Source organism: Schistocerca americana, chromosome X (genome assembly GCF_021461395.2).
Source record: "Schistocerca americana isolate TAMUIC-IGC-003095 chromosome X, iqSchAmer2.1, whole genome shotgun sequence".
NCBI classification, from domain to species: domain Eukaryota; kingdom Metazoa; phylum Arthropoda; class Insecta; order Orthoptera; family Acrididae; genus Schistocerca; species Schistocerca americana.
Window position 1 is genome coordinate 243199389 of NC_060130.1, and position 16206 is coordinate 243215594.

At 46.0% G+C, this 16206-nt stretch overlaps 1 protein-coding gene and 1 non-coding gene across 2 annotated transcripts in view; one reads left to right on the plus strand and one right to left on the minus strand.

Moving 5' to 3' along the window:
- The window catches only part of LOC124554821 (protein sickie), a 1236186-nt gene that overhangs the window by 769250 nt on the left and 450730 nt on the right, over positions 1 to 16206 (plus strand). The gene's annotated exons all lie outside the window — the stretch shown is intronic.
- Positions 12205 to 12281, minus strand: Trnat-ugu. The gene has a single exon. It is a non-coding gene; the product is annotated as a tRNA-Thr (tRNA).

Here is a 16206-nt window from a genome sequence, read left to right on the forward strand (position 1 = left end):
CTACTGTGGACGAACCCTTTCAACAGTGTCTGTAGTACGACGTGCTCCAGAATTTGTTCCTGCGTTCCTTAGAACTGCACTCCGGTGTCATTTCAACTGAAGATTGTTGCCTGTTACCCTTTCCAGGGTCCACGCTCTTGAATGAGGAATGACCGTCCCATGTCTTGTCAACAACCATCTCATTCGAATTCAGCATCTCACGAAATATATAGGATTCTTGACTCAGTTTTTCAGTGTAGCAAGTGGGAAGCTGCAGTACACAAAATGGAAGCCAAACATCGTCGCTGTGGTCCTGAAGTCAGCTGATTGTGTGTAGTGTTACATTATGAATAATGTTTGTATAGTGTGTGCGGTGACTGGAAGTGAGAAATCAATCAAAGGTGTCGCACTAGCATATTACACAATTAAATAACTTCGAAGCAAAATAAAAAAAAAAAAAATAAAAATAAAAAAAAAGAATGGTACAAATGGCTCTGAGTACTATGGGACTTAACATCTGAGGTAATCAGTCCCCTAGAACATAGAACTACTTAAACCTAACTAACCTAAGGATATCACACAAATCCATGCCCGAGGCAGGATTCGAATGTGCGACCGTAGTGGTCGCGCGGTTCCAGCGCCCAGAACCGCTCGGCCACATCGGCCGGCTAACTTCTTTGCAAAACAGTATTGTACACTAGGGTTAAACCGAATAAGGTAGCATTGTTTTATGCAGACTGGCCTTGTATTCTGGAGGATGGAGGCTCCAATCTTCATCCGAGCGTTCTCATTTAGGCCTCCATTGCTTTCTCTGTATTACTTCAGGCAAATGTCTGAATGGTTCCTACTTTAAGGCCACGGCCAACTACCTGTCCGGTCCTCGTCAAACTAGACCTGCAAATAAGTAAATCTCTGTGTACTGGATGTTTAAAAGAGTGTCACATATTCAAATATGAGGCAGCGTTAGTAAAACCTAGAAGAAAATTTCCTGTAACTCTATGAATAGAAAACAATAGTTGCAGAGGTAAGGGCTGCTTTACTTGTGATGAGTAATGTGTAGTATGCAGTGCTTTTATTTTCAGATGAGGCAGGATTCACGAGAGATGACATAGCAAATGATCGCAATACGTACGTTTAGGCAGATGCAAATCCTCAAGCAATCATTGAGACGAGGCATTAGCTCGCTTCAGTATCAATGTATTGCCAGGAATAGTCGATGACAGACTCATTGGGACGTGCAATTTCCCAAACAGATTAAAACATGCCGCGCATCATCGATTTCTGCGTGATGAATTACCGACACTATTCAAGAACGTTACCCTTGCAGGAACGCAACGACTGAGGTCTTTGCACGATAGGTCACCACCACATTTACTACGGATTGTGTACAGTACCTCACCGTCACGCATCGTGGGCTACGGATTGGTTGAGGAGGTCCGATAGTATGGCCTCCCCGTTCAACGGACCTCAGTCCGTTGGATTTTTGGCTATGGGGACATTTAAAGACACTGATGAATGCGTAAGTCATCGATAACGTGTAGACTTTAGAGGAGCGTGTGACCAAACCACGTGATGCAGTCCCAATTGAGACAGGTATGTTTGAAAGAGTGCGTAATTACCTGCATAGAAGGAATGAGGGATGTGTCAGGATGAGTGGTAACCACGTCAGCACTGCCTGCCCCATAGTGCCTACTTCTACTCGTATGTGACAGACAAATGGTAATGTGATGACTTGATAGCCCGTATCTCAAAAGCTACTGGATTCTGGACATATCATTATAAGAACTGTTCTTCTAGTTTTGATCCACACTACCTCCTGTTAGAATACATTGGGGTAACAAAAGCCACAAAATACCTCCTAATACCGTGTGGGACCTCCTTTTGCCCGGCGTAGTGCAGCAGCTCGAAGTGCCATGGACTCAGCAAGTCGCTGGAGGTCTCTACAGAAACACTGAGCCATGCTTCCTCTGTAGCAGTCCATAATTGCGAAAGTGTTGCGGTGCACGGTTTTGTGCTAGAAGTGACCTCTGGATTATGCCCCATTAATGTTCGATGGACTCTATGTCGGTCGATCTTGGGTGGCCAACTCATTCGCACGAAGTGTCCAGCGTGTTTTTCAGACTAATCGCGAACAACTGTAGTCCGGTGACATGACATCATTGTTCAGGGACACGAAGTTCATGAATGGCTGAATTTGGTCTCCAAGTAGCCGAACGTAAGCATTTCCAGCGGACGCAGTCCATTCCATGTAAAAACAGCCCACACTATTGCACAGTGCCTTGTTGACAATTTTGGTCCATGGCTTCGAGGGGTGTGCACCACACTCAAACCCTACCATCGGCTCTTACCAACTGAATTCGGGACTCATCTGACCAGGCCACGGTATTCCAGTCGTCTAGTACCCAACCAATATGATTAGGATCCGAGGAAAGGCACTACAGACAATGTCGTGCTATTAGTAAAGGCACTCCGATCGGTCGTCTGCTGCCATAGCCCATCAACGCCAAATTCCACCACTCTCCTAACGGACACGATCATCCTACGTCCCACATTGGTTTCTGCAATTTTTTCACAGAGTGTTGCTTGTCTGTAAGCACCGACAACTCTAAGCAAACGCCGCTGCTCTCGGTCGTTAAGTAAAGGCCATCGGCCACTGCGTTGTCCGCGGTGAGAGGTAACGCTTGAAATTTGGTACTGTTGGCATACTCGTGATACTGTGAATATCGGAATATTGAATTTCCTAACGATTTCCGTAATGGAATGTCCCATGCATCTAGCGCCAACTGCCATTCCGCTTTCGAAGTCTATTAATTCCAGTCGTGCAGCTATAATCACGTCGAAAACCTTTTCATGTGAATCACCTGAATAAAAATGACAGCTCCGCCAATGCAATGCCATTTCATATTTTGTTCATATAGCATATATGCATGTGTGCTTATCGCTTTCCCATGACTCTTTGTCACCTCAATGTGACACTTTGTTTAAACATCTTGTCTAAGAATAATGTTATTATTTTTCCGTTTTTTGAAATACCAAAACATGACCAACATTTTTGAAAGAGCTATCCACGGCTGAATTAAACTATGACTACTAGTGCGACTAGTTCCACACACCAGCACGAAAACATACGACGAAATTTTCCATATTAGTGACTCTTTCTCACATTCTATGTGTCATCAAAGCTTCTTTTTAGTTTAAGGGGGACCTGGAGGTAAAAAGATACAAACTTCACCTCATACTGTGTGAATACATTAGTCTCTATCTTTAACACCTAGAAAACTTCGATTTTATGTGAACACTGCATAACAGTGCGTGAAGCAGTATTAGAAATTACACTACTGGCCATTAAAATTGCTACACCAAGAAGAAATGCAGATGATAAACGGGTACGCATTGGACAAATATATTATACTAGAACTGACATGTGATTACATTTTCACTCAATTTGGGTGCATAGATCCCGAGAAACCAGTACCCAGAACAACCACCTCTGGCCGAAATAACGGCCTTGATGCGCATGGGCATTGAGTCAAACAGAGCTTGGATGGCGTGTACAGGCACAGCTGCCAATGCAGCTTCAACACGATACCATAGTTCATCAAGAGTAGCGACTAGCGTATTGTGACGAGCCAGTTGCTCGGCCACCATTGACTAGACGTTTTCAATTGGTGAGAGATCTGGAGAATGTGCTGGCCACGGCAGCAATCGAACATTTTCTGTATCCAGAAAAGCCCGAGCAGGACCTGCAACACGCGGTCGTGCATTATCGAGCTGAAATCGAAGGGATTGAATGAGGGGTAGAGCCACGGGTCGTAACACATCTGAAATGTAACGGCCACTGTTCAAGGTACCGTGAATGCGAACAAGAGATGACCGAGACGTGTAACCAATGGCACCCCATACCATCACGCCGGGTTATACGTCAGTATGGCGATGACGAATACACGCTTCCAACGTGCGTTCACCGCGATGTCGCCGAACACGGATGCGACCATCGTGATGCTGTAAACAGAATCTGGATTCATCCGAAAAAATGACGTTTTGCCATTCGTGCACCCAGGTTCGTCGTTGAGTACACGATCGCAGGCGCTCCTGCCTGTGATGCAGCGTCAAGGGTAACCGCAGCCATGGTCTCTGAGCTGACAGTCCATGTTGCTGCAAACGTCGTCGAACTGTCCGTGAAGATGGTTGTTGTCTTGCAAACGTCCCCATCTGTTGACTCAGGGATCGAGACGTGGCTGCACGATCCGTTGCAGCCATGCGGATAAGATGCCTGTCATCTCGACTGCAGGTAATACGAGGCCGTTGGGATCCAGCACGGCGTTCCGTATTACCCTCCTGAACCCACCGCTTCCATATTCTGCAAACAGTCATTGGATCTCGACCAACGCGAGCAGCAATGTCGCGATACGATAAACCGCAATCGCGACAGGCTACAATCCGACCTTAAGCAAAGTCGAAAGCGAGATGCTACGCATTTCTCCTCCTTAATTGAGGCATCACAACAACGTTTCAACAGGCAACGCCGGTTAACTGTTTGTGTGTATGAGAAATCGGTTGGAAACTTTCCTCATGTCAGCACGTTGTAGGTGTCGCCACCGGCGCCAACCTTGTGTGAGTGCACTAAAAAGCTAATCATTTGCATATCACAGCATCTTCTTCCTGTCGGTTAAATTTTGCGTCTGTAGCACGTCATCATCGTGGTGTAGCAATTTTAATGGCCAGTAGTGTATTCCAGCAAGATAATGGCCGTCCGCACGCGGCCAGAGTTTCCACTGCCTGTCTTCGTGCTTGTCATACACTATCTTGGCCAGCAACGTCGTCGGATCTCTCCGCAATCGCAAGCGTTTGCAGCATTTTGGACAGGGCCCTCCAACCATCTCGGGAGTCTGATCATCTGACGCGCCAGTTGTACAGAATTTGGCGCTGAATCTCTCAGGGGGACATCCAAGAACTATGTCAATCAATGCCAAGCCGAATAACTTTGCGTAAGGGCGTGAGGTGGACCAACGCCTTGCTGTCTCGGTCAATTTGTGAAGCTCTTTCTTTTGAATAAAGCGGCCAGTACTTCTGAAATTGTAGTCATTTGCTCGTCTGTACATGTTCATCACACCTAACAATTTCCGTCCCATTCGGATAATTCCTTAGTGGTGTATCGTTTTTTTTTTTTTTTTTTTTTTTTTTTTTTTTTTTTTTTTTTTTTTTTTTTTTTTTAAGCCGGCCGAAGTGGCCGTGCGGTTAAAGGCGCTGCAGTCTGGAACCGCAAGACCGCTACGGTCGCAGGTTCGAATCCTGCCTCGGGCATGGGTGTTTGTGATGTCCTTAGGTGAGTTAGGTTTAACTAGTTCTAAGTTCTAGGGGACTAATGACCTCAGCAGTTGAGTCCCATAGTGCTCAGAGCCATTTGAACCATTTTTTAAATTTGTGTTAGAGTGTATTTTTTGGGAAACAGATGTGTGATGCTAAAATGTAGACCTTCACGGCCGGAAACATCATGTCCATTATAATTATCTGGGCTGTTATGCCGTGGTCGGTTGATGAATTCTGTGTCAATTCCCAACGTTTCGTCTCCGACTGCGGGAAACATCTTCAAGGGGGTCTGAGTAGCGAGCCAGTGGGTGTGTTGGACCTTCCATCGAGCTACGGACCCCCTTGAAGATGTCTCCCGCAGTCGGAGACGAAACGTTGGGAATTGACACAGAATTCATCAACTGACCACAGCATAACAGCCCGGATAATTATAATGGACAAGACGTGTGATGACAACAGTTTTTCAGGAGTTAGTGTTGGGTGTCCCCTTCTACATCTACATGATTACTCTGCAATTCACTTGTAAGTGCTTGGCAGAGGGTTCATCGAACCATAATCATACTATCTCTCTACCATTCCACTCCCGAACAGCGCGCGGGAGAAACGAACACCTAAACCATTCTGTTCGAGCTCTGATTTCTCTTATTTCATTTTGATGATCATTCTTACCTATGTAGGTTGGGCTCAACAAAATATTTTCGCATTCGGAAGAGAAAGTTGGTGACTGAAACTTCGTAAATAGATCTCGCCGCGACGAAAAAGTCTTTGCTTTAATGACTTCCATCCCAACTCGCGTATCATATCTGCCACACTCTCTCCCCTATTACGTGATAATACAAAACGAGCTGCCCTTTTTTGCACCCTTTCGATGTCCTCCGTCAATCCCACCTGGTAAGGATCCCACACCGCGCAGCAATATTCTAATAGAGGACGAACGAGTGTAGTGCAAGCTGTCTCTTTAGTGGACTTGATGCATCTTCTAAGTGTCCTGCCAATGAAACGCAACGTTTGGCTCACCTTCCCCACAATATTATCTGTGTTGTCTTTCCAACTGAAGTTGTTCGTAATTTTAACACCCAGGTACTTAGTTGAATTGACAGCCTTGAGAATTGTACTATTTAGCGAGTAATCGAATTCCAACGGATTTCTTTTGGAACTCATGTGGATCACCTCACACTTTTCGTTATTTAGCGTCAACTGCCACCTGCCACACCATACAGCAATCTTTTCTAACTCGCTTTGCAACTGATACTGGTCTTCGGATGACCTTACTTTACGGTAAATTACAGCTTCATCTGCGAACAACCTAAGAGAGCTGCTCAGATTGTCACCCAGGTTATTTATACAGATCAGGAACAGCAGAGGTCCCAGGACGCTTACCTGGGGAACGCCTGATATCACTTCAGTTTTACTCGACGATTTGCCGTCTATTACTACGAACTGCGACCTTCCTGACAGGAAATCACGAATCCAGTCGTACAACTGAGACGATACCCCATAGGCCCGCAGCTTGATTAGAAGTCGCTTGTGAGGAACGGTGTCAAAAGCTTTCCGGAAATCTATAAATACGGAATCAATTTGAGATCCCCTGTCGATAGCGGCCATTACTTCGTGCGTTGCACAAGAACAACGTTTTCTGAAACCATGCTGATTACGTATCAATAGATCGTTCCCTTCGAGGTGATTCATAACGTTTGAATACAGTATATGCTCCAAAACCCTACTGCAAACCGACGTCAATGATATAGGTCTGTAGTTCGACGGATTACTCCTACTACCCTTCTTAAACACTGGTGCGACCTGCGCAATTTTCCAATCTGTAGCTACAGATCTATCGGTGAGCTAGCGGCTGTATATGATTGCTAAGTAGGGAGCTATTGTATCAGCGTAATCTGAAAGGAACCTAATCGGTATACAATCTGGACCTGAAGACTTGCCAGTATGAAGCGATTTGAGTTGCTTCGCAACCCCTAAGGTATCTACTCCTAAGAAATTCATGCTAGCAGCTGTTCGTGTTTCAAATTCTGGAATACACCTTCGCGAGTAATTGTTCAGACCTGTCGAAGTCGCCAGAACTGGGGATCAGATGAACCTGCGCATTGGCACGAGTTAGTCAGCGGGACACAGGCGGTGCTCGGTGGACAACATTGGTGGCGGGGCCCGGTGTGGCGTGATGGGCGCGGCCGGCTGCTGTCGCCGTCGGATGATTTGTGGCCTGAGTGGACTGAATGGAGAGAATTGAGAGGGCGGACTGCACCGCGCCGCGCCACCCCACGCGTCTCCAGCTGCCAGAATTGCTTTTGACGTCCGACACACTAAATTCTAATTCGTGGAGATTAATTGCGCTTGTCGAGTTTCTTTCGGCCTCGGAGCAGTACGTCTTCACGGAAATTTCGTCCCCTCTGGGAGATTTAACGCTGGGAATATCGTGCCTCGTTAATGCTTTGGTGTAGGCTCATGCCGTGTGGGCAGATACATCTTCTCGACATTGACTTGGTTTTCGTAGGTACGTGGGATGAGAAAGTGTGCGCATAAAATCCTACGTGGCAGCACGAGAATCGGAACGACGAACCGAACAATTTGTAGAACAGGAAGATGACTACTGATAAATATTCGCGTATGCTCCCAGAAAAAGGGAAGTAAATTTATGTATAACGTTGACGGCAACGTCACTGGAAACGGAGTTGGCTGCTATTGGTTACTTGACGGTAGGCAGTTTAATGGTTCAAATGGCTCTGAGCACTATGGGACTTAACATCTGTGGTCATCAGTCCCCTAGAACTTAGAACTACTTAAACCTAACTAACCTAAAACATCACAGACATCCGTGCCCGAGGCAGGATTCGAACCTGCGACCGTAGCGGTCACGCGGTTCCAGACTGAAGCGCCTAGAACCGCACGGCCACACCGGCCGGCAGGCAGTGTAATGCTTACGTCCACCGGCAGATATAGTTACAGGAAACTATTACTTAAAGCTAGGAAAAAGCATGTATACAATTTAAACGATATTCCTTGTTACAATCTATTTTACACTACTGGCCATTAAAATTGCTCCACTACGAAGATGACGTGCTACAGACGCGAAATTTAACAGACAGGGAGAAGATGCTGTGATATCCGACTGATTAGCCTATCAGAGCATTCACACAAGGATGGCGCCGCTGGCTGATATGAGGAAAGGTTCCAACCGATTTCTCATACACAAACAGCAGTTGACCGGCATTGCCTGGTGAAACGTTGTTGTGATGCCTCGTGTAAGGAGGAGAAATGCATACCATGACGTTTCCGACTTTGATAAAGGTCGGATTTTAGCCTATCGCGATTGTGGTTTATCGTATCGCGACATTGTTGCTCGCGTTGGTCGAGATCCTGTTAGCAGAATATGGAATCGCGGGGTTCAGGAGGGTACTACGGAACGCCGTGCTGGATTCCAACGGCCTCGTATCACTAGCAGTCGAGATGACAGGTATCGTATCCGCATGCCGGCCGGTGTGGCCGAGCGGTTCTAGGCGCTTCAGTCTGGAACTGCGCGACCGCTACGGTCGCAGGATCGAATCCTGCCTCGGGCATGGATGTGTTTGATGTCCTTAGGTTAGTTAGGTTGAAGTAGTTCTAAGTTCTAGGGGACTGATGACCTCAGATGTTAAGTCCCATAGTGCTCAGAGCCATTTTTGTATCCACATGGCTGTAACGGATTGTGCAGCCACGTCTCGATCCCTGAGTCAACAGATGGGGACGTTTGCAGCACAACAATAATCTGCACGAACAGTTCGACGACGTTTGCAGCAGCATGGACTATCAGCTCGGAGACCGTGGCTGCGGTTGCCCTTGACGCTACATCACAGACAGGAACGCCTGCGATGGTGTACTCAACGACGAACCTGGGTGCACGAATGGCAAAACGTCATTTTTTCGGGTGAATCCAGATTCTGTTTACAGCATCATGATGGTCGCATCCGTGTTTGGCGACATCGCGGTGAACGCACATTGGAAGCGTGTATTCGTCATCGCCATACTGGTGTATCACCTTTTGTTCGCATTGACGGCACTTTGAACAGTGGACGTTACATTTCAGATGTGTTACGACCCGTGGCTCTACCCCTCATTCGATCCCTGCGAAACCCTACATTTCCGCAGGATATTGCACGACCGCATGTTGCAGGTCCTGTACGGTCCATTCTGGATACAGAAAATGTTCGACTGCTGCTCTGGCCAGCACATTCTCCAGATCTCTCACCAATTGAAAACGTCTGGTCAATGGTGGCCGAGCAACTGGTTCGTCACAATACGCCAGTCACTACTCTTGATGAACTGTGGTATCGTGTTGAAGCTGCATGGGCAGCTGTACCTGTACACGCCATCCAAGCTCTGTTTGACTCAATGCCCAGGCGTATCAAGGCCGTTATTACGGCCAGAGGTGGTTGTTCTGGGTAGTGATTTCCTAGCATCTATGCACCCAAATTGCGTGGAAATGTAATCACATGTCAGTTCTATTATAATATATTTGTCCAATGAATATCCGTTTATCATCTGCATTTCTTCTTGGTGTATCAATTTTAATAGCCAGTAGTGTACATTTTCCTCCCACTTCATATCGCATAGCAGCGTTAGACTTATATTTCTAATTAATTTGAAGAATCCCAGAGACAGATTTCTCATGTTGTACTGTAGGGTGACTAGATTTTTGCTCTGAAGTATTCGTGTGTCGCATGTATCCACAATTATTGGAAACTGTAATTAATTAGATTATGTGCTGTAGAGTATCATCCCTGGAGTATCGTAAGGAACTCTAGAAATCCTTGAGCAAAATTTGCACTCTGTGTTATGAATGGCGGCTGTTTGTAGATGTGGATAAATGTAATACACTGAAGAGCCAAAGAAACTGGTACCTAATATCTATCGTACCTAATATCGTGTAGGGCACCAACGAGCACGCAGAAGTGCCACAGCACGACGTGGCATGGACTCGGCTAATGTCTGAAGTAGGGCTGGAGGGAATTGACACCATCAGTCCTGCAGGGCTATCCATAAATACGTAAGAGTACGAGGGGGTGGACATCTCTTCAGAACAGCACGCTGCAAGGCACCCCAGATATACTCAATAATGTTCATGGTTGGGGAGTTTGGTGGCTACCGGAAGTGTTTAAACTCAGAAGAGTGTTATTGGAGCCACTCTGTAGCAATTCTGGTTGTGTGGGGTGTTACACTGTCCTGCTGGAATTGCCCAAGTCCGTCGGAATGCACGATAGACATGAATGGATGCAGGTGATCAGACAGGATGCTCACCTGTCAGAGTCGTATCTAGACGTACCAGAGGTCCCATATCACTCCAACTGCGCACGCCCCATACCATTACAGAGCCTCCACCTGCCTGAACATGCTGACATGCAGGGTCCATGGATTGATGAGGGTGCCTCCATCCCCGTACACGACCATCCGCTCAATAAAATTTGAAACGAGACTCGTCCGATCAGGCTACATGTTTCCAGTCATCAACAGCCCAATATCGGTGTTGACGGGCCCAGGCGAGGCGTAAAGCTTTGTGTCTTGGAGTCAAAGGGTACTCGAGTGGGCCTTCCGCTCCGAAAGCCCGTATCGATAATGTTACGTTGAATGGTTCGCACGCTGGCACTTGTTGAAGGCGCAGCATTGAAAGCTGCAGCAATTTGCGGAAGGGTTGCACTTCCGTCACGTTGAACGATTCTCTTCAGGCGACATTGGTCCCGTTCTTGCAGGATCTTTTTCCAGCCCCAGCGATGTCGGATATTTAATGTTTACCGGATTCCTGATATACACGGTACACTCGTGAAATGGTCGTACGGGAAAATCCCCACTTCATATCTACCTCGGAGATGCTCTGTGCCATCGCTCGTGCAAGGACTATAACACCACGCTCAAACTCACTTAAATCTTGATAACCTGTCATTGTAGCAGCAGTAACCGATCTAACAACTGCCCCAGACACTTGTTGTCTTACATAGGCGTTGCCGACTGCAGCGCCGGATTCTGCTTGTTTACATATCTCTGTATTTGAATACGCATGCCTATACCAGTTTCTTTGGCGCTTCAGCGTATAATGTCTGTTACAAAGAGTGAGACACCCCTAAGGTATTTGATTACAAGATTACTTCTCAACATCTTGAACGCTTTCATCGTATAAGTATCTCAGGGTATAAGTGTTTAGGAGTAATACCAAAGATAGTTTTGAAACTAGGCAATCACGTAAAATAAGTATTACGGAAGGCGAATGGAGGGCTTAGATTTGTTGAAAGTGTGTTGGGTAAATTATGTGTAAAATATTCCTAATGGAGCCCGACCTGCTGGCCGTGCGGTGTAACGCACGGCTTTCCGGGCGGGAAGGAGCGCCTGGTCCCCGGCACGAATCCGCCAGGAGGATTTGTGTCGAGGTCTGGTGAACCGGCCAGTCTGTGGATGGTTTTTAGGCGGTTTTCCATCTGCCTCGGCGAATGCGGGCTGGTTTCCCTTATTCCGCCTCAGTTACACTATGTCGGCGATTGCTGCGCAAACAAGTTCTCCACGTACGCGCTCACCACCATTAATCTACTACGCAAACATAGGGGTTACACTCGTCTGGTGGTCCACCGGGGGCCGAACCGCACAATAACCCTGGGTCCGGGGTGGGGCGGCGGAGGAGTGAAGTGGACTGCGGTAGTCGTCGTGGGGAGACGGAGCCTCTCCGTCGTTTCTAGGTCCCCGGTTAACATACAATACAATACATACAATTCCTAAAGGACATCCGATTTTAGAGTACTGCATAAGAGGCGCACTGCTCGGATGGTAACCGGTCAGTATAGCCCATACGAAAGTGTAATAGAAGTAAATGATGAATAACTGAAACCCTCAGCTGCCGACACGTGTTGTTGATATACCTCGATGCGGACAGTTGAAAATGTGTGTACCGACCGGGACTCGAACCCGGGATCTCCTGCTTACATGGCAGACGCTCTATCCATCTGAGCCACCGAGGACACAGAAGAATAGCGCGACTGCAGGGACTTACCCCTTGCACGCTTCCCGTGAGACTCACATTCGCAACTGTCCACAATTCTACATATGTAATGGGAGACAATTATGGGGTTTAGAAAAAAACATATTTTAATTGTGTTGCGCAGTGAAGATAGATGTTTTTCCCTCAATCAGTACACGAATGAAATAGAAAAGATAATCGATTAAATTGGTGCGATGTGTCCTGCGCCTTGAACTTTTTAGTGGCGTGCGGAGTTTATACAATGTGAATAAAAACTACGCATACAAAATTTTTGAGTGTTTAGAGGAGATGAAAGAAAAAAATTTTATGTGACAAAAGTATCAACAGATGCATCATTACCCCGCTAGGTGTCATTGAAGCTTTTGAAGCTAGTCATTCTCAGAGACGCTGTTCAATCTGTCGCGTTGAACATTATTTTTGAGATATTTCTGCAAATGTTTACATTAATGTACCATTGGCATATAACACGCTCAGAACGACCAGGTATTTCACGAGTAATGGCTAGCATCAGCCAAAGGGGCAACCCGCTATTCTGGAATGTATATCAGTGTATTATATATCAAACCGTTCATCTTCACCTTCCCCTCATAACAAGAAATCCAGAGGAATGAGGTAGGGGAAATGTGGCGGTCACGATATTGGGCCACCAGTCCCAATCCAACGACTAGGGAAAACACTGTCTAAATATTCTTTAACTTCAGTGGCGAAGTGTGGTGGTGGGTCCCCACCATGCTGGAACCGTGACCATTGCCTAACTGCTAGCGAGACATTCTCCAACGTTTCTGGTAGTTTTTCAAAGAGAAAGATTCGGTAATTTCCTCCGCCGAGCCTTTTAGGCAGCAGATGCGGCCCAGTCAGTTGGTCGTGAACAATACCAACTGTCCAGCCCACATTTTTGTCGTAAATCTCTGTTAACGTTAGGATTCATGAGTTGCCTTAATGACTTCGTACTCCTAGACATGGCTGCTGTTGCTGTTGAATATTCCTTCCATTATGAAAGCAGTCTCATGGTAACAAAAGCGTTTCTTTTCATCTCGTCTAATAACTCTACAAATTTGTATATGTAGTTTTTCTACACTCTGTATGTAGATTGTGGCGAAACTATTCTGAAAATACATAAAGTTACGCGTGCACTGCTGTGTTGCCCGCAAGGAATCTGGATTGCTGCTCACGCGGTGCATACATGATTTGTAGCGTGTGAAGGTACAATAACGGTACTGCCAAGAGGTGTCCATATAAACAGTGATCTGGAAATGCTTAGTTTTTTAATTACGAGGTTGTCACGCACGGCTTGTCCTCTGCTGCATTTTACGAACCGCATCCAACACCTCACACAAAGTGTTACAACCCGATCGAACGTGCCTGCCACTGTCTCGCATGCTTCCGCAGCTCGTTCCAGGAGAGATACTGCATCATCGATACGTGTTGCGTAAACCGTCGGTTTTACGTTAATATTTGAAAATCCAGTGAATTTAATCAGGTTGTCATGGATGCCAATTAATTGGCCCATATTTATGCATCAACTGACGAGGACAACGATAATTAATTAAGGTGCATTCGAACAGGCGCAATGACGTGTCTGGGAACTTCATCATGTGTGAAGTACACCACTCGTCTACGTTATGAGGAAATGTGTTACGCGAGAAACAGTCGTAATTCACTCGCGTAATGCTGACAAAATAACCATAAATATCCGTCTCTAAGCATTTCCGGATTCATGCTGATAATAGTTTGTCTTCTTTTTTTGTATGAGGAATCCGGTTTCTAAATATTAAACATTGTTTTCAATACTTGCGGTATATGTCAGGTGTTCCAGACCTACCACACCAAGCATATTTCTTGTAATTGTTACCCCGTATCTTTTTCGCATAAAATATTTATTATGTAGGCCGTTTAGGAGGGATTCAATAGCGAAACACACGTCTCCTGCTGACTGCTGGAAACTGAAAAAATTAGGTCAACTTCAGATTTTCGAATTTGAAGATTGTACAAAATAGACTCGTTGCATAAAGATCTCAAAGATGAAATTTATAGGAAAACGAGTGAACTTAAAATGCCACAGTATATCCCTGGGTTCTCTGGTGGCAGAAATTACTTTAAACAAGATTATTCCTAGTTTAAGGGTTAAGTGGGAGGGGCTTGAATTCTTTCGACACCTCCATTCAACCATACTAATTTTGGACCATCTTTCCGTTTCAAATTCTGAAATTGACAAGGTTTACGCAGGTTCTAGGAGATTCCTGGAAATGTGAGATTCACCGTTTAGTTGAGCCGTAATGATAAACCTAAATAGCATTTAACTCGTAATTGCATGCTGTCATCTTTTTTATCAGAAAAGGCTGTTTCGGTAGGTCAGATAAACCCTGTATAATAAAGAAATAGGTCCTGTGACCGAGCGGTTCTAGGCGCTTCAGTACGGAACCGCGCGACCGCTACGGTCGCAGGTTCGAATCCTGCCTCGAGCATGGATGTGTGTTGTGTCCTTAGGTTAGTTAGGTTTAAATAGTTCTAAGTTCTAGGGGACTGATGACCTCAGATGCTAAGTCCCATAGTGCTCAGAGCCATTTGTTAAATTTCTTTTGATTAGCATACACTGTCCAGGTCTTGGATTCTACCAGTGAAGAATTTTGCAAGCCGATCACATATTTTCGAAAATATTCAGAGTGCTCGTACCATTGAGAGGAGTAGCCAGTATCGTACGGTTCCGAATCCATTTCAGAAATCAAAGAAAGCGGAAGCCCGCGCCCGTTATTTACCATATATCAAAGAAAAGCGTTGAGTCCCTCGTAGGCGTTCCTCTCATGGTTCTTTCATTTAGTATTATTACTCATTTCATTTCAGCTGAGAATTACTCTCGATGTAATACCTTAAATTACGCTGCGACCGAACCGAGTGGGCTGCAGAGTGCAAGCATAAGGAGCTGTTTCACACAATAGCCTACGCTTCTGTGCTAGCTGGTGTGGCGGCCACGTAGAACTGCTTTTACGTGAAAGTTGAGGTTGCTGCTCCTATCATAATAAATAATTGTCAGCTACTCATATCTATATAGTTTCAGTGCATGAGATTTTAGAAACTGTGATGGCCAGGGCAAAAGTCGAGCACCTTCTGTATCGAAGTAGGTCAGGACAAAAGGCGAAACATGCGACCTTGCGTTGTCTTGTTGAAAGATTACGTCATGAGGACCTCAAAGACAGAGGACAGCCACCGGCCTTAACACGTCAGAAATGTAACAGCTGCTGTCCAAATTATCGGATATGCGAATGGAAGGTGATCGGGTTGTGTGCTAAGTAGCACCCCACACAATCACGCCAGGAGCTGGGCTTGTATGAGAATGACTAATCCAGTGAGACAACATTTGTTCTCCTCGGAGATACACACACATATACTTTCATCGTGATGATGTGCGTGGAACCTAGAGTCGTCTAAACAGACCACGGGGTGCCCCTCTTGTATCCCGTATTGTTGGGCCCACCTCTGTCGGGGCGTTTCTGTTTGCCGCCGCTTCAAGGCAAGCTGCAACAATTATCGCCGTGCTGACAGTCTGTGGTATTCCAGGCGTCGTCACACTGTATGTGTGGATACTTATTTTGGTGCGAACAAACCCATTTCTCGAATCCAGATGCGTGACGTAGCCTTACGATCCTGTACGGTGTAGCGAAAAATATGACTCCTCTCGGGCGCTATTCGCGTTGGGCCGTTGAGATCCTGCATGGTGTCGAGTATGGCGCTGCTGAATCCATCAGTTCCATATTCGCACGACGGTCACGAGATCCCAACCAACATAAGCAGCAATATCGCGGAACAGTAAACCGCAGACTCGACAGGTCACGATCCTGCTGCTGTAGAATTCCGAGACGTTCTGAAAGACATTTCTCTTTCTTATGCGAAGGATAGCACGATCTTCTCAC